We start from the raw sequence: 13338 nt of genomic DNA, 5'->3' as shown, positions 1-13338 counted from the left end.
AGCTTGTCCAAAGCTAGTCCTAAAGACCGTTAGAATACACAGGAATACACCTATGCCTGCTGAGTTAACCCTTTACTGCTCATGCACATAAAAATGTGGCCTATAAATTAGATTATCCATGTAAAACCTAACCATATACCACTGTTTAAAAGACTAGAATCGTAATTCCTCTTACAGAAATACACACAAGCAAATAATAGATATGAATAAAGATCTACATTCAAGGATGACAATAAAAGAGCAAAATTTTGAAAACAAACTAAATGTCTGAGACTAGAAAGATGGTGAAATAAATCATGGTACATTCATATCTTGGACTACTATATATCCATTAAAATCCAGATATTTTTAAGTAAATAAAACATGTTATAAAATATAATCAATCCTCATGATTCATGGACTCTGTATTTGTGAATTCACCTATTCTCTAAAATTTGTAAACCAAAAATATCTCTGTGCTTTTGTGGTCATTTCTGAACTTTCACAAAGTGGCAAAAAATTTGAGTCTCCTGACAAGTACATTGCCAGCTGAGGTTGAGCAAGGCAACACTCTGCCTTCTTTATTTTTTTTTAATTTTTACCTAATTTTTATTTTAGAGAGTGAGAGAGAACACGTGCGTGAGCAGGAGAGAGGGGCAGAGGGAGAGAGAAAGAGAATCTCAAGTAGGCTCTACACTCAGTGTAGGAACCCAGTGGGGCACTTGATTCCACAACTGAAAGATCATGACCTGAGCCTAAATCAAGAGTCTGACACTTAACTGACTGAGCCATCCAGGGGCCTCCACTCTGCTTTCTTGTTTCAGCTCTCAGACTATAAACATGTATTCTTTTCATGGTGTATTTACTGCTGTGTATTTCACATTTCTGCGCTTTTTGTTGGTGGTTTCACTGTTTAAATGCACCCAAACACAGTGCTGAAGTGTTGTCTAATGTTTCAATGTGCAAGAAGGTTGTGACATGCCTTCTGGAGAAAATACATGTGTTAAATAAGGTTCATTTGGGCATGAGTTTTAGTGCTGTTGGCTAGGAGTTCAATAGAAACAAATTAACAGTACCTATTAAATAAATGGTCTTCAAACTAAAACACACATATAACAAAGTTACGAACTGGATCAGTTGATGAAAATGTGGCCAGAGGCTCTGAACCTAACCCTGTACTTTTCCTGGTTCAGTACTCAGTTCAGCGTTCACAAATTCATTGTTCGCGGTGACTTTATAGAACATAATTTCCTCAAAAAATGAAAACTGTATGAGCATATACAACATGGAGGGATATATATCAAGATAGATATTAATAAAAAGAATTTTTAAAAAGAAGAGTGTGGTTGAGGGGTGCCTGGGTGGCTCAGTTGGTTAAGCATCTGGCTTCAGTTCAGGTCATGATCTCGCAGTCCGTGGGTTCAAGTCCCACATCAGGCTCTGTGCTGACGGCTCAGAGCCAGGAGCCTGCTTTGGATTCTGTGTCTCCCTCTCTCTCTGCCCCTCCCCCACTCTCACTCTGTCTCTCTCTCTCTCTCTCTCTCTCTCAAAAATAAACATTAAAAAAAGAAGAATGTGTTTGATTTTAATTTTGTTTATATTTTGCTATATTTGCCAGATTTTCTATCAGCAACATGCGTGTTATATATATACATATAAAATTGAGGGGAAAATTAGTTATATAATAAATAAATGTAAGACCTTTAGAAACAGATTATGCCAATTAAAGATCTTAGTAACATTCAGAAAGCCAGAAAGGGTGGGCACCAAATGTTTCTAGAGGTACCAGCGGCACAAGTAACCAAGTAAAACCACCTAGGTGAGTACATGGGCTCTCCCTTTGGAATGGGGGCTGGCGGCTGGGACAGAAAGGTGACTGAATAATATCGTGCTTACTCATAAAAACAAAACAGAACAAAACTTCATTCTATTCATTGTCAAAGGCACAGAGGGAAAATTCTTGTTGGCTTCCCCTTTCAGTCCATCTCCAAATAAAGCTTATTTATGAGCTGGGAGCTGAAAAGGGCTGAGAATCCCTGATTTGTTCCCACACTGATGCGTGGTGGTAGAGATAATGAAGCTGCTAGGAGCCTTGTATAACCCATCCCACATCACACAGTGGTCAGGTTTGGGCTTTAAGTGAATGTGTCATTTGAAAATCAATGCTAAAACCATGGAAAAACGCACTGTGGCATTGTGACTGTCTCACCCCCAGGGTCTCTCTGGGGATCTGTGTGTTGTCAACACATCACCCTCACATTACTCACAGGCAGTAGCAGCTGTGGCAGCATTTTTTCATCCTTGGTTTGTTTCAACTCCCCGGAGAACATATAGAACACACCTCCCATTTATGCCAGCTCCTCCTTTGCAAAGGATCCCACAAGGCTTCATTAATTTCTAAAGCTAGCCCCAGAGGTCATTGTTGCTACTTTGGGGCAAAGCCCTCCCTGATAGGGGACAGGAACCCAGAATAGCCATTTGAATTAAGAAACAAAAAAGCATTCCTACTATGGGGGAGCTCAGCAAAACTGCATAGGACCAGTTAACCTGGGATTTAGTCAGACATTCTCACCTTGACAAAGAAATAATGGCTGCCATTGGCTTTGAGGTGAGGACCTCACTCTGGGAGTCCAAAAAGCATTTAGAACAGGTAGATTCCAAAGAATAAAGTATAAGTCAAAGGGAAATCCTTGGTTGACACAAAAATTTGACACATCTTGAAAGAAATACCAATGCAATGGATTTCCTTATCTAATGTACTCAAAACTCCAAAGGAATTAATTTTCCTCTGATACAGTGCAGCTGGATATTAGCAAGAACTACATGAAAAAATGAAGGTCAAATGCATCAAGCAGGGAGAACACAAAGCAATTAATGTGAGAGAAAAAGAGGACGGTAACTCTAAAGGAAACGGAAATAGGATATTCAAATCCTTCTGATGATCACAGACCAAGCCCTCTCTCTTCAGCAGGAAAAGGTTACATTAACCAAATGGCCTGGAAGTTCTTAACATAGATGAGAGACACACAAAGAGAATGTTTCCTGGGCAGAGAAGGAAAAAGGTTTGCTCAAAATGAGAAAGCAAACACTCTTTCAAAAAACTTTCCTATTAACTACCTAAAAATCACCTCAATAGAACTGTGGGCAAAGATCATGAACAGGCAAGTCAACACACACACACACACACACACACACACACACAATCATTCATAAACATTATAAGATGCTCAATTTCCCTTATAATTAATCAAACTAAAACAATAAGGTGATTATTTCTACCTATCAGATTGGAAAATATTTACAGATTGATGATATTCAGTGTTGGCAAGAGGGTAGGAAAGTGTGATGGGGAAATACTCTTGCTGGAATTGTTAATTAGTAGCACTCTTTGGGAGGAAAATATAGAATTTTTTTTTTTTTGAGAAAGAGACAGAGGGCAACCTGGGGAGGAGCAGAGCGAGAGAGAGACACAAAATCCTTAGCAGGCTCCAGGCTCTGAGCTGTCAGCAAAGAGCCTGGCAGGTCCCAAACCCATGAACCGTGAGATCTGACCTGAGCCGAAGTCAGACGCTTAACTGACTGAGTCATCCAGGTGCCCCTGATTACATTTTTAATGTTTATCTCCTTTGACTCAACATTTCTGTGTCTAATAATGTGTATCATAGAAGTATGCAAGCATTCAAGGCTGTTCAGTATAGCACTGCTTATAATATTTTAAAATTCTAGAATAACCCAATTATCCATTGAGATTGGTAAATAACTATGGTACTTATAATGGAATACTATAAAGCTATTTAAAAAATGAGACATATCTTTACATGGTAGTATTCATTAAGAAAACAAGTTGCAAACAGTATGAATAGGTAGAAGGTTTCTTTATGGAATGATGAAAGGTGCAGTTAAATAGTGGTGATGGTTGCACAACACTGTGAATGTACTAAAAGACAGTTTTATCATCAGAGACAGAGAAATTTGGGGCCAAGAAGGATGTATAAACAAACCTTGTGGAACTAATCCTGATCTTCCAAGTTACCATTTCACCATTTACTACCCCTAGCCCAAATTTCTCTGTCTTATCAATTCTTCACAAATTTATTTTTTCCTTGTCTAAGAGGTATAAAAGCTTCCTGCTCTGGTCACTTTTTTGGGTCTTGATTCTCTTGTGAAGGCTCCCATCTACATGTAAAAATTTAATAAAATCTGCATGCTTTTCTCCTATTAATCTGTCCTTATTGGTTTAATTTTCAGATGCAGCCACGGGCCCTAAGAAGGTTGAGGAAAAATTTTTTCCTTCTCTATAGAACTGTATTATTTCAGAACTGTGAGTTTGTAAAGACTGTTTTTCTTGCATTTCCTAATTCAATAAAGAAAAAGAACATGCACAAACCCTTTTTCATGATAGATGCTGCAATCTAACCTTCAGTAGGACTGAAATGTAAACACTCATTTATCTAGAAGGAATTGGGTACTAAAGTCTATATACCCTGAATTATGCTTCTGTTTCCAAACCAAAGCATCTGTGACCTTCAGACAATAAAAGGAAATGTAAGATTCAGGGTCAGAGGATTGGAATTCTGGTTTCAGTCCAACCAGTGATTTGTTGTGTGAATAAAGGAGAACTCTTTAACCTCTCTAGGCCTCCATTTCCTCAACTCTAAAAATGGAAGATGGCACTAAGTGTGGTAAATTTATGTGATCATATGAGAAATCAAGAAGCCAAAAACAAATACTACATTCAGAAAATTCCATTTAGGGAAATGCCTATTATTTTATATAATCTTAAGAGAGTTGGGTAAGGCAACTAAATTCAGAGCTATGGCCAAAGTACACATTTGTGAGGATGGTCAACAGACTGTATGCTTACGTGACATTTTAAAAACCTGGAAATGAGGCCTATGAGAGAATTTCTATGAATGCCATGAAGTCCTTCTCTAAAGAAATATTTGAGCATTCTAAGAAGATGAGAAGTTTACTCAACTAAGCTAATGTCTCTTCTGGCTTTAAAGATATGTGATTTTGCAGACAATAGAAAAAAATTGTATTCCTTGCTGCCCCCTTGTGAGATGTAGGGAAAATATCCCTTGGTTTATAAATTCATTTTTTAATTCAGCAAACATTTATTATTGTTTATAGTGTGCCAGGCACTCTACTAGTGATGAGAACATACAAATAATTAAGGCACAAGGCCTACTCTAAAGGAACTCACAGATTAACAAAGGCTAGCAACAGCCAAACATTTACAATGCAGTGTGATAATGACAGGTTCAAGGACTTACTGAACCTCCTAAATCAGCCAGTTTGGTTTGGGGAGGTAGGGTGGAATACTCCAGAAAGTCACCCCAAGAAGGAATGGGAGAGGTTAGCTGTTTCCAAAAGACATTTAGGTAGTGGGGTTAATGAGATTCCCTGATACGGTGATAACAGAGATGTGGTGATAGGGATCAAAGAAATAGAGTCTAGAAGAACAACAAAGACTACGTCTGTACAGCCAAACCTGGACTGAATACCACACGGAAATAAAAGAAACTTGGGGGACCTGGGTGGCTCAGTCGGTTAAGCATCTGACTCGATTTCAGCTCAGGTCATGATCTTATGGTTTGTGGGATGGAGCCCCACATCTGGCTCTGCAGATGACAGTACAGAGCCTGCTTAGGATTCTCTCTCTCCCACTCTCTCTGCCCCTCCCCCACTCATGCCCGCACTCTCTCTTTCTCTCTCTCAAAATAAATAAACATTAAAAAAAGAAAGAAAGAAAGAAAGAAAGATGGGGCGCCTGGGTGGTTCAGTCGGTTGGGTTGAGCGTATGACTTCAGCTCAGGTCACGATCTCACAGCTCATGAGTTAGAGCCCCATGTCAGACTCTGTGCTGACAGCTCAGAGCCTGGAGCCTGCTCCCGATTCTCTGTCTCCCTCTATATCTGCCGCTAACCCATTCTGTCTTGGTCTCTCTCAAAAATAAATAAACATTAAAAAAAAAAAAAAAGAAAGAAAAGAGATTTGAAAATGGTCAGTCTTTTCAATTCTTCCAACATAGTCTCTGGGAGTTATTTCCTATCAGTATCTTGGCCATATTTCATATTTAATTTCTCTTCTAATCTCAGCTATTATCATTTAGTACTTTTTTTGTTTTTTTAAGAGAGAGTGTGTGTGCAAGCCAGTGAAAGGGGCAGAGGGAGAGAGAGAAAGAATCTTAAGCAAGCTCCATGCTCAGCACAGAGGCCGACAAGGGGTTTGATCCCACAACCCTGGGATCATGACCTGAGCCAAAATCAAGGATCGGACAATCGAGCAACTGAGCGGCTCAGGCACCCCTTAATGTGGGACCCAAGGAATTTAACAAAAATCCCCTACCCCTGGACAAGCAGAGCAAGACTAACTCCATTTTGTGCTACACCCACCATATCATGTATAACCCCCACATGACCTACTTATTGCTTAAGACACTCCCCCACCCTAGTCAAGCTGCTGAGCACACCCTTACTGGAAACCGGCTCATAAAGGAATGTGGAACCCCTAACCGCCAAAGAATGTAAACCCCGCCTTTTGCCCGCCAAACTTGCGCACCAATTCTGACCAGAGTGATAGGCTAGTTGAAACAGTTACTATAGGGTAAGTTGTAATTCAATTGGCCACCTGCATGTGGACTGACATGACTATGCAACTTTCTGTGTGTGTTACCATCTCATTGGCCACTGGCCCCTATAAAACTGCTACGCCTCTTAACCTAGGGGTCCAAGTCCCTGCTCCGCCCTGTCGGGTGTACTTGGGCCCAAGCTCCAGCTTGCAAATAAACCCTCGTGCGTTTGCATCAGTATCGGCTCCTTGGTGGTCTCTCGCATTCGAAATCGGGGGCATTACACTTATTTAGTACTTTTAAGGATTTTATTAGGGCATAGTTACTATTTTACTTTGGTAACTATAGACAAAGACCAGGTAATATTCAAACCATAATAACTCAAACACCAGTGTCATCAAGAATTTTTAACAATAAATAAAAGCATTGGTGGTGTCAGGAAACAAGTTTAAAAAAAAATCAATTTCGCTTCCTGCCCATGGACGCCGCCGAGTAAGCATCGTGAAAGTCTCCCCTCCCACCACCGTCATGTCTAAGTCAGAGTCTCCCAAAGAGCCTGAACAGCTGCGGAAGCTTTTTATTGGAGGTTTGAGCTTTGAAACAACCGATGAGAGTCTGAGGAGCCATTTTGAGCAATGGGGAACGCTTACGGACTGTGTGGTTATGAGAGATCCAAACACCAAGCGCTCCAGAGGCTTTGGGTTTGTCACCTATGCCACTGTGGAAGAGGTGGATGCAGCCATGAATGCAAGGCCACACAAGGTGGATGGAAGAGTTGTGGAACCAAAGAGGGCTGTCTCGAGAGAAGATTCTCAAAGACCTGGTGCCCACTTAACTGTGAAAAAGATTTTTGTCGGTGGCATTAAAGAAGACACTGAAGAACATCATCTAAGAGATTATTTTGAACAGTATGGGAAAACTGAAGTGATTGAAATCATGACTGACCGAGGCAGTGGCAAAAAGAGAGGCTTTGCTTTTGTGACCTTTGACGACCATGACTCTGTAGACAAGATTGTCATTCAAAAATACCATACTGTGAACGGCCACAACTGTGAAGTAAGGAAAGCTTTATCTAAGCAAGAGATGGCTAGTGCTTCCTCCAGCCAAAGAGGTCGAAGTGGTTCTGGGAACTTCGGTGGTAGTCGTGGAGGTGGTTTTGGTGGGAATGACAACCTTGGCCGTGGAGGAAACTTCAGTGGGTGAGGTGGCTTTGGCGGCAGTCGAGGTGGTGGTGGATATGGTGGCAGTGGGGATGGCTCTAACGGATTTGGTAACAATGGAAGCAACTTTGGAGGTGGTGGAAGCTATAATGATTTTGGCAATTACAACAATCAATCTTCAAATTTTGGACCCATGAAAGGAGGAAATTTTGGAGGCAGAAGCTCTGACCCCTATGGTGGTGGAGGCCAATACTTTGCCAAACCACGAAACCAAGGAGGCTATGGCGGTTCCAGCAGCAGCAGTAGCTATGGCAGTGGCAGAAGGTTTTAATTACTGCCAGGAAACAAAGCTTAGCAGGAGAGGAGAGCCAGAGGAGTGACAGGGAAGCTACAGGTTACAACAGATTTGTGAACTCAGCCAAGCACAGTGGTGGCAGGGCCTAGCTGCTACAAAGAAGACATGTTTTAGACAATACTCATGTGTATGGACAAAAAACTTGAGGACTGTATTTGTGACTAATTGTATAACAGGTTATTTTAGTTTCTGTTCTGTGGAAAGTGTAAAGCATTCCAACAAAGGGTTTTAATGTAGAGGTTTTTTTTGCAGCCATGCTGTTGATTGCTAAATGTAATAGTCTGATCATGACGCTGAATAAATGTGTCTTTTTTTAAATGTGCTGTGTAAAGTTAGTCTACTCTGAAGCCATCTTGGTAAGCTACCCCAACAGTGTGAAGTTAGAATTCCATCAGGGTGATGCCAGGTTCCATTTGAAGTTTATTTGCAACCTGCTTGGGCACAGAAGCCGTTGTCTCCACAAACATTGGTGTGGTTGAACTGACAGTTAATGTGTTGTGATCTGGAATTCACCGTTAAAAGGGTCACCCAAGCAAAGTCCTGGAGTTTATTTGGTTATTAATATGATTGTTGGCACATCCTATGCAATATATCTAAATTGAATTATGGTATCAGATAAAATTATAGATGGGATTAAAGCTTGTGTATCGTCCATTATCATGTGTAATCAATAAACGATTTAATATTCTCTTGAAAAATAAAAAAATTTAAAAATTTAAAAAAATTTAAAAAATCAATTTCTCACAGTTATAATCTCCAGGACTATCTAGAAGACCTAGCAGATGATTGGTTGGTTGAAATAATGAATTTGCATGAATGACTAGAGAGTGAATGAATTTGAATCAGGGAATGGTTCTGATATCAGCCTGTGAGGAGAGGGTAAAATATGGGTTACTAGAAAAGAAGGAGATGAGTATTTGAGAAAGGGAGAGCCTCGTATAAGCTAAGGCCATTTATCAAAAGAAACATGAAACCGGTACATGGATTAATTATTAATTAGTGCTGAGTAATTTAGGGGGCTATTTGAGGGCACAGGTATCCAAATATAGACAGAATCTGACTTGGGTCTTTTCTCTGAGCCTCAAGGGATTATTTACTGTACATCTATTCTTTGGAATATGAAGAGACTGAGGTGGGGCTTAGGACCCAGAAGACCTCCCTCTTCCACTTCCTCCCAAAATGTTGGCCTGTGTTACTCACAGGCTTCAACCACTTCTTTTCAAGACCTAGACACAAATCTGGTTCAATAAAAACTATTAGCAGAAGAGAGAACATTCAAGAGTTGTAATTACCTAAATGTCCCACCATTAACCATTTGAATGACTAAATCCTCTACATTGATTGTTTTAATGAATGAAAATTAAAACCAAATAACCTCTAGGCTCATTTGATGCTACAGTGACAAAACTGAACCTCTAGGCATTATATTGCAAGGCCCTGAATTGAGCCAGGGGAAGCCAAATAGATAAAGTACAAGGAGAATGAGATGGTGAGTGGAAAGGTACTGGTGCACACTGGAGTAGAAAGAAGGTGATGGGGGTGTCTGGGTGACTCAGTCAGTTAAGCGTCTGACTTTGGCTCAGGTCATGATCTCACGGTTTGTGAGTTCAAGCCCCGTGTCGGGCTCTGTACTGACCGCTCAGAGCCTGGAGCCTGCTTCGGATTCTGTCTCCCTTTCTCTATCCCTCCCCGACCAGTGCTCTGTCTCTCTGTCTCTAAACAATAAATACATGTAAAAAACAAAAAAAAATTTTTTAATTAAAAAAAAAAAAAGAAAGAAGGTGATGGCTGCCCTAGCAAACACATTTCATTAGTTATCCATTGATGGGAGAGCCCTCAGTACCACTCCCTAGTTAGGAAAATTCTTCCAGGAAAACACTTTCAGTCAGAAAAATGCCTTTGTAACAAATAGTGGTGCGGTTAGAGCAATCGCTTCCTGCTATTGCCTACCACCAGCCGCCACGCAGCTCAGCCCCTGGCTTCTGCCCTCTGAAGCAATGGCTTCCCTCATTGTCAAATCACTTTACCCAGTTCCAGAAGGCCTGCTAGGAAGATTATGTGTTGTCAGCAAAGACACATGAGAGAGGATTTTTAACTTTTTAAATCTAAAGAATTTTGCAAGGCTGAATTTCCAGCCCAAACAATATTATAATGGAAAGAGATTAAACAGATTTTGTGGAGACCGCCTTCAGGCAAACAAGCTTGAGCAATGGAATGTGGAAAAGGCCACAGTGACCACCTGGTTGATACAGACAGGCCCATCAGGTGACCCACCTCAAAATGTCCTTAGGCCCTAACTGACCAATGGGCTCCTTACGACCAGGCACAGTTACCAAAAAAGGTAAGATTCTATACGTTGCCAAACCTCCTCTTTTTCCCCCTTTAAAAGCAGTCCCCACCCACTGCGTCTTTGCAGACAGCCACTCTTCTGCTCGTGCCCACCACTCCCTTGTGGTGTATTCAATACATTTTTGTCTCCTTTGTTCTGCCTCAGGTGAATTCTTTCATCTCCCACACCATTGGCTTCCACCTGATCTGATTGTTGCCCCACATTTGGTGGCTCCCCTCCTATGAAGAGATACCCCATTTAGACACCACAGATTTGGTTTGCCATATTCATAATATAGAGGAAGCCATCATCTTGAATAAGTTAAAGGAAGAAACTGTCATACTCATCATTATACCCTGGTGCAGCACGGGTTCACAAAAATAATTTTTGAACCGAACTCAACACAAAGTAATTTAAACTAAAACCCGGGACAGACCTAACAATATGAATGTACAAATCATGCACTAGTGGATCTTTCCAAAGCACTGTATTTGTTGAAATTTTGAAATACATACAATGGCAAGTGAGCAGTCTCCATGATTGGTTGCTCTGTGGCACATGTAAAGACTGTTCTAAGCTTTTCTTCTGCAGGACAAGCATTTCTAAGTTGAAGTCAGAGCCAGAAAGTTTGAGCAGTTCAGCACTTTTTATAACCAATCAGTGAATCAACATTTATAAAGCACTTATTGCGTGCAACGCACTGTTCTAAGGCGCTGGGATTATAATGGAGAGTCACTGGGGTTGAAAAGGGACTTTAGTCACCTCCATTTTGACCTTGGTCTGTACTTCCTAACTGATTTAAATTCTCCTTTGTTTATCTCTTAACTCAGACAAAAGACCCAGGAGGCAAAGCATCCTCTGACAGGAACATAATTACCCTTCAAGCAATAACAACTGCCCTGAGCCAGCAAGACCCTGCTTGATTGACCCCAAAATAATGACCTGTACTGCCCATCTGCATGTACCCACTGACCTCATGTTTTCCTTATATAAAGGTAAAAGTATTTTCAGCACTGTGAAGACAGTCTTTGAGAGGCTTAGTCCCCTGTCTTCTGACTGGTGACGTCACTGAAATAAATTTCCTGTCTTATTTCACTACTGCTCCTCTTCCTGCCTTGGGATTTGTCAGTGGCCAGTAGTGGCTCCTGGTCCGCTTGGGACCCCCAGAGCCTGGTGCTCTTGCACCCCTGTGCCCCAGTTACAGGATCCCTTAAAAGTACAGGAAGGCTCTTCCCCAATGAAATACAAATTACCCCCAAATCTTATATTTGCTTGAAATTTTTATTAAGACCCTCATAATCAAATAAAACTTGATACCAAGTACATGGGTTGATTATTAATTAGCGCTGACTGATTTAGTGGGCTACTTGAGGGCATAAGTATCCAAATATTGACAGAAAGCAACTATTTTAAAATAGTGTGGGGCACCTGGGTGGCTCACTTGGTTGAGCAGCGACTTGGGCTCAGGTCATGATCTCACAGTTCATGAGTTCGAGCCCCACATGGGGGGCTCGGTGCTGACAGCTCGGAGCCTGGGGCCGGCTTCAGATTCTGTGTCTCCCTCTCTCTCTGCCCCTCCCCTGCTCTCTCTCAAAAATAAGTAAACATTGAGTGCACCCCGCAGTCCTTCGGATCTGTCTCTTGCTTCAACAGTGTTTGGACGGAACAGACCCAGGGACGCCCATTCTACCGGCCTCCGACCACCCTCAACCTTTTTTCCAGTCGCAACCTTCGGAGCCATCTTCTTGCCACCCTCTGCCTCCGGGACCAGCCAACACGCGACTTTGAATTTAGCTCCTCATTACCAATCAACCCCGAGCGCCCAAATTCATCAGAAGTACTCCACAGAGGTGGAAGCCGCCGTCAACATGCACCTGCAGGCCTCCTACACCTACCTCTCACGGGGCTTCTATTCCGACCTGGACGACGTGGCCCTGGAGGGCGTGGGCCATTTCTCCCGCGGGGTGGCTGAGAAGAAGCAGGAGGGCGCCGAGCGTCTCTTGAAGATGCAAACCCAGTGCAGGGGCCATGGCCTCTTCCGGGAAGTGTAGACGCCGTCCCACGATGAGTGGGGTAAATCCTTGGACGCCAAGGAAGCCGCCCTGCTTCTGGAGAAGAACTTGAAGCAGGCCCTTCTGGATCTGCATGCCCCGGGCTCTGCCCGCGCAAACCCCCATCTCTGTGACTTCCTGGAGGATCACGTTCTAGATGAGGAAGTGAAACTCATTAAGAAGATGGGCGACCACCTAACTAATCTCTGCAGGCCGTCCGGTCCCCAGGCTGGGCCGGGCGAGTATCTCTTCCAAAGGCTCACCCTCAAGCACGGCTAGAAGTCTCTGGAGCCCAGCAGCCTTCGAGAGGGTCCTCTGACATCCACCAGGTGCCAGGGCTTGTGCCTGAGTCTCTCCTTGCAGCCAGTAGGCAGCTTTTTAACCACGTGGAGCCCTCTCCCAAGCGGTGGACCAAATGAAAACAATAAAGCTTTCTGCAGCAAAAAAAAAAAAAAAAAAAAAAGTAAACATTAAAAATTTTTAAAAATAAAATAGTGCAATTTTCATAGCCTGGGTGTGTGTAATAGGACCCATGCACAATGGCATCTATGATGTGCCAAATAAATGAGTTCACAAAATGCACACTATAAATTAAACAATCATAGAAAACACAGTGCCAACTTCTCCCCTAGTAATCTTAAATTCAGATGCCTGTGTTTGTCATTTTTTTAAATATTTATTTATTTTTGAGACAGAGAGAGACAGAGCATGAGCGGGGGAGGGTCAGAGAGAGGGAGACACAGAATCCGAAGCAGGCTGCAGGCTCTGAGCTGTCAGCACAGAGCCCAACACGGGGCCCAAACTCACAGACTGTGAGATCATGACCCAAGCTGAAGTCAGATGCCCAACCGACTGAGCCACCTAGGGGCCCCTGTGTTTGTCATTATAGC

The 13338-nt window shown here is 42.2% G+C and overlaps 1 long non-coding RNA gene and 2 pseudogenes across 1 annotated transcript in view; all 3 read left to right on the top strand.

Annotated features, from left to right (window-relative positions):
- Positions 1–4309, top strand: part of LOC122221299 — a 54955-nt gene extending 50646 nt beyond the window's left edge. Inside the window, exon 4 of the long non-coding RNA XR_006203145.1 lies at positions 4228–4309. This is a non-coding gene — a long non-coding RNA (uncharacterized LOC122221299). The remainder of the gene's footprint in view (positions 1–4227) is intronic.
- Positions 4310–7081: 2772 nt separating this feature from the next.
- On the top strand, positions 7082–8756 carry LOC122221298 (annotated as a pseudogene).
- A 1616-nt stretch (positions 8757–10372) lies between these two features.
- LOC122222626 lies at positions 10373–12727 on the top strand (annotated as a pseudogene).
- Positions 12728–13338: the final 611 nt, after the last annotated feature.

The sequence above is a fragment of the Panthera leo genome, chromosome B3 (assembly GCF_018350215.1).
Source record: "Panthera leo isolate Ple1 chromosome B3, P.leo_Ple1_pat1.1, whole genome shotgun sequence".
Classification (NCBI taxonomy): Eukaryota; Metazoa; Chordata; class Mammalia; order Carnivora; family Felidae; genus Panthera; species Panthera leo.
The sequence above is the reverse complement of the archived record's forward strand: the minus strand, read 5'-3'. Positions and strand labels throughout refer to the sequence as shown.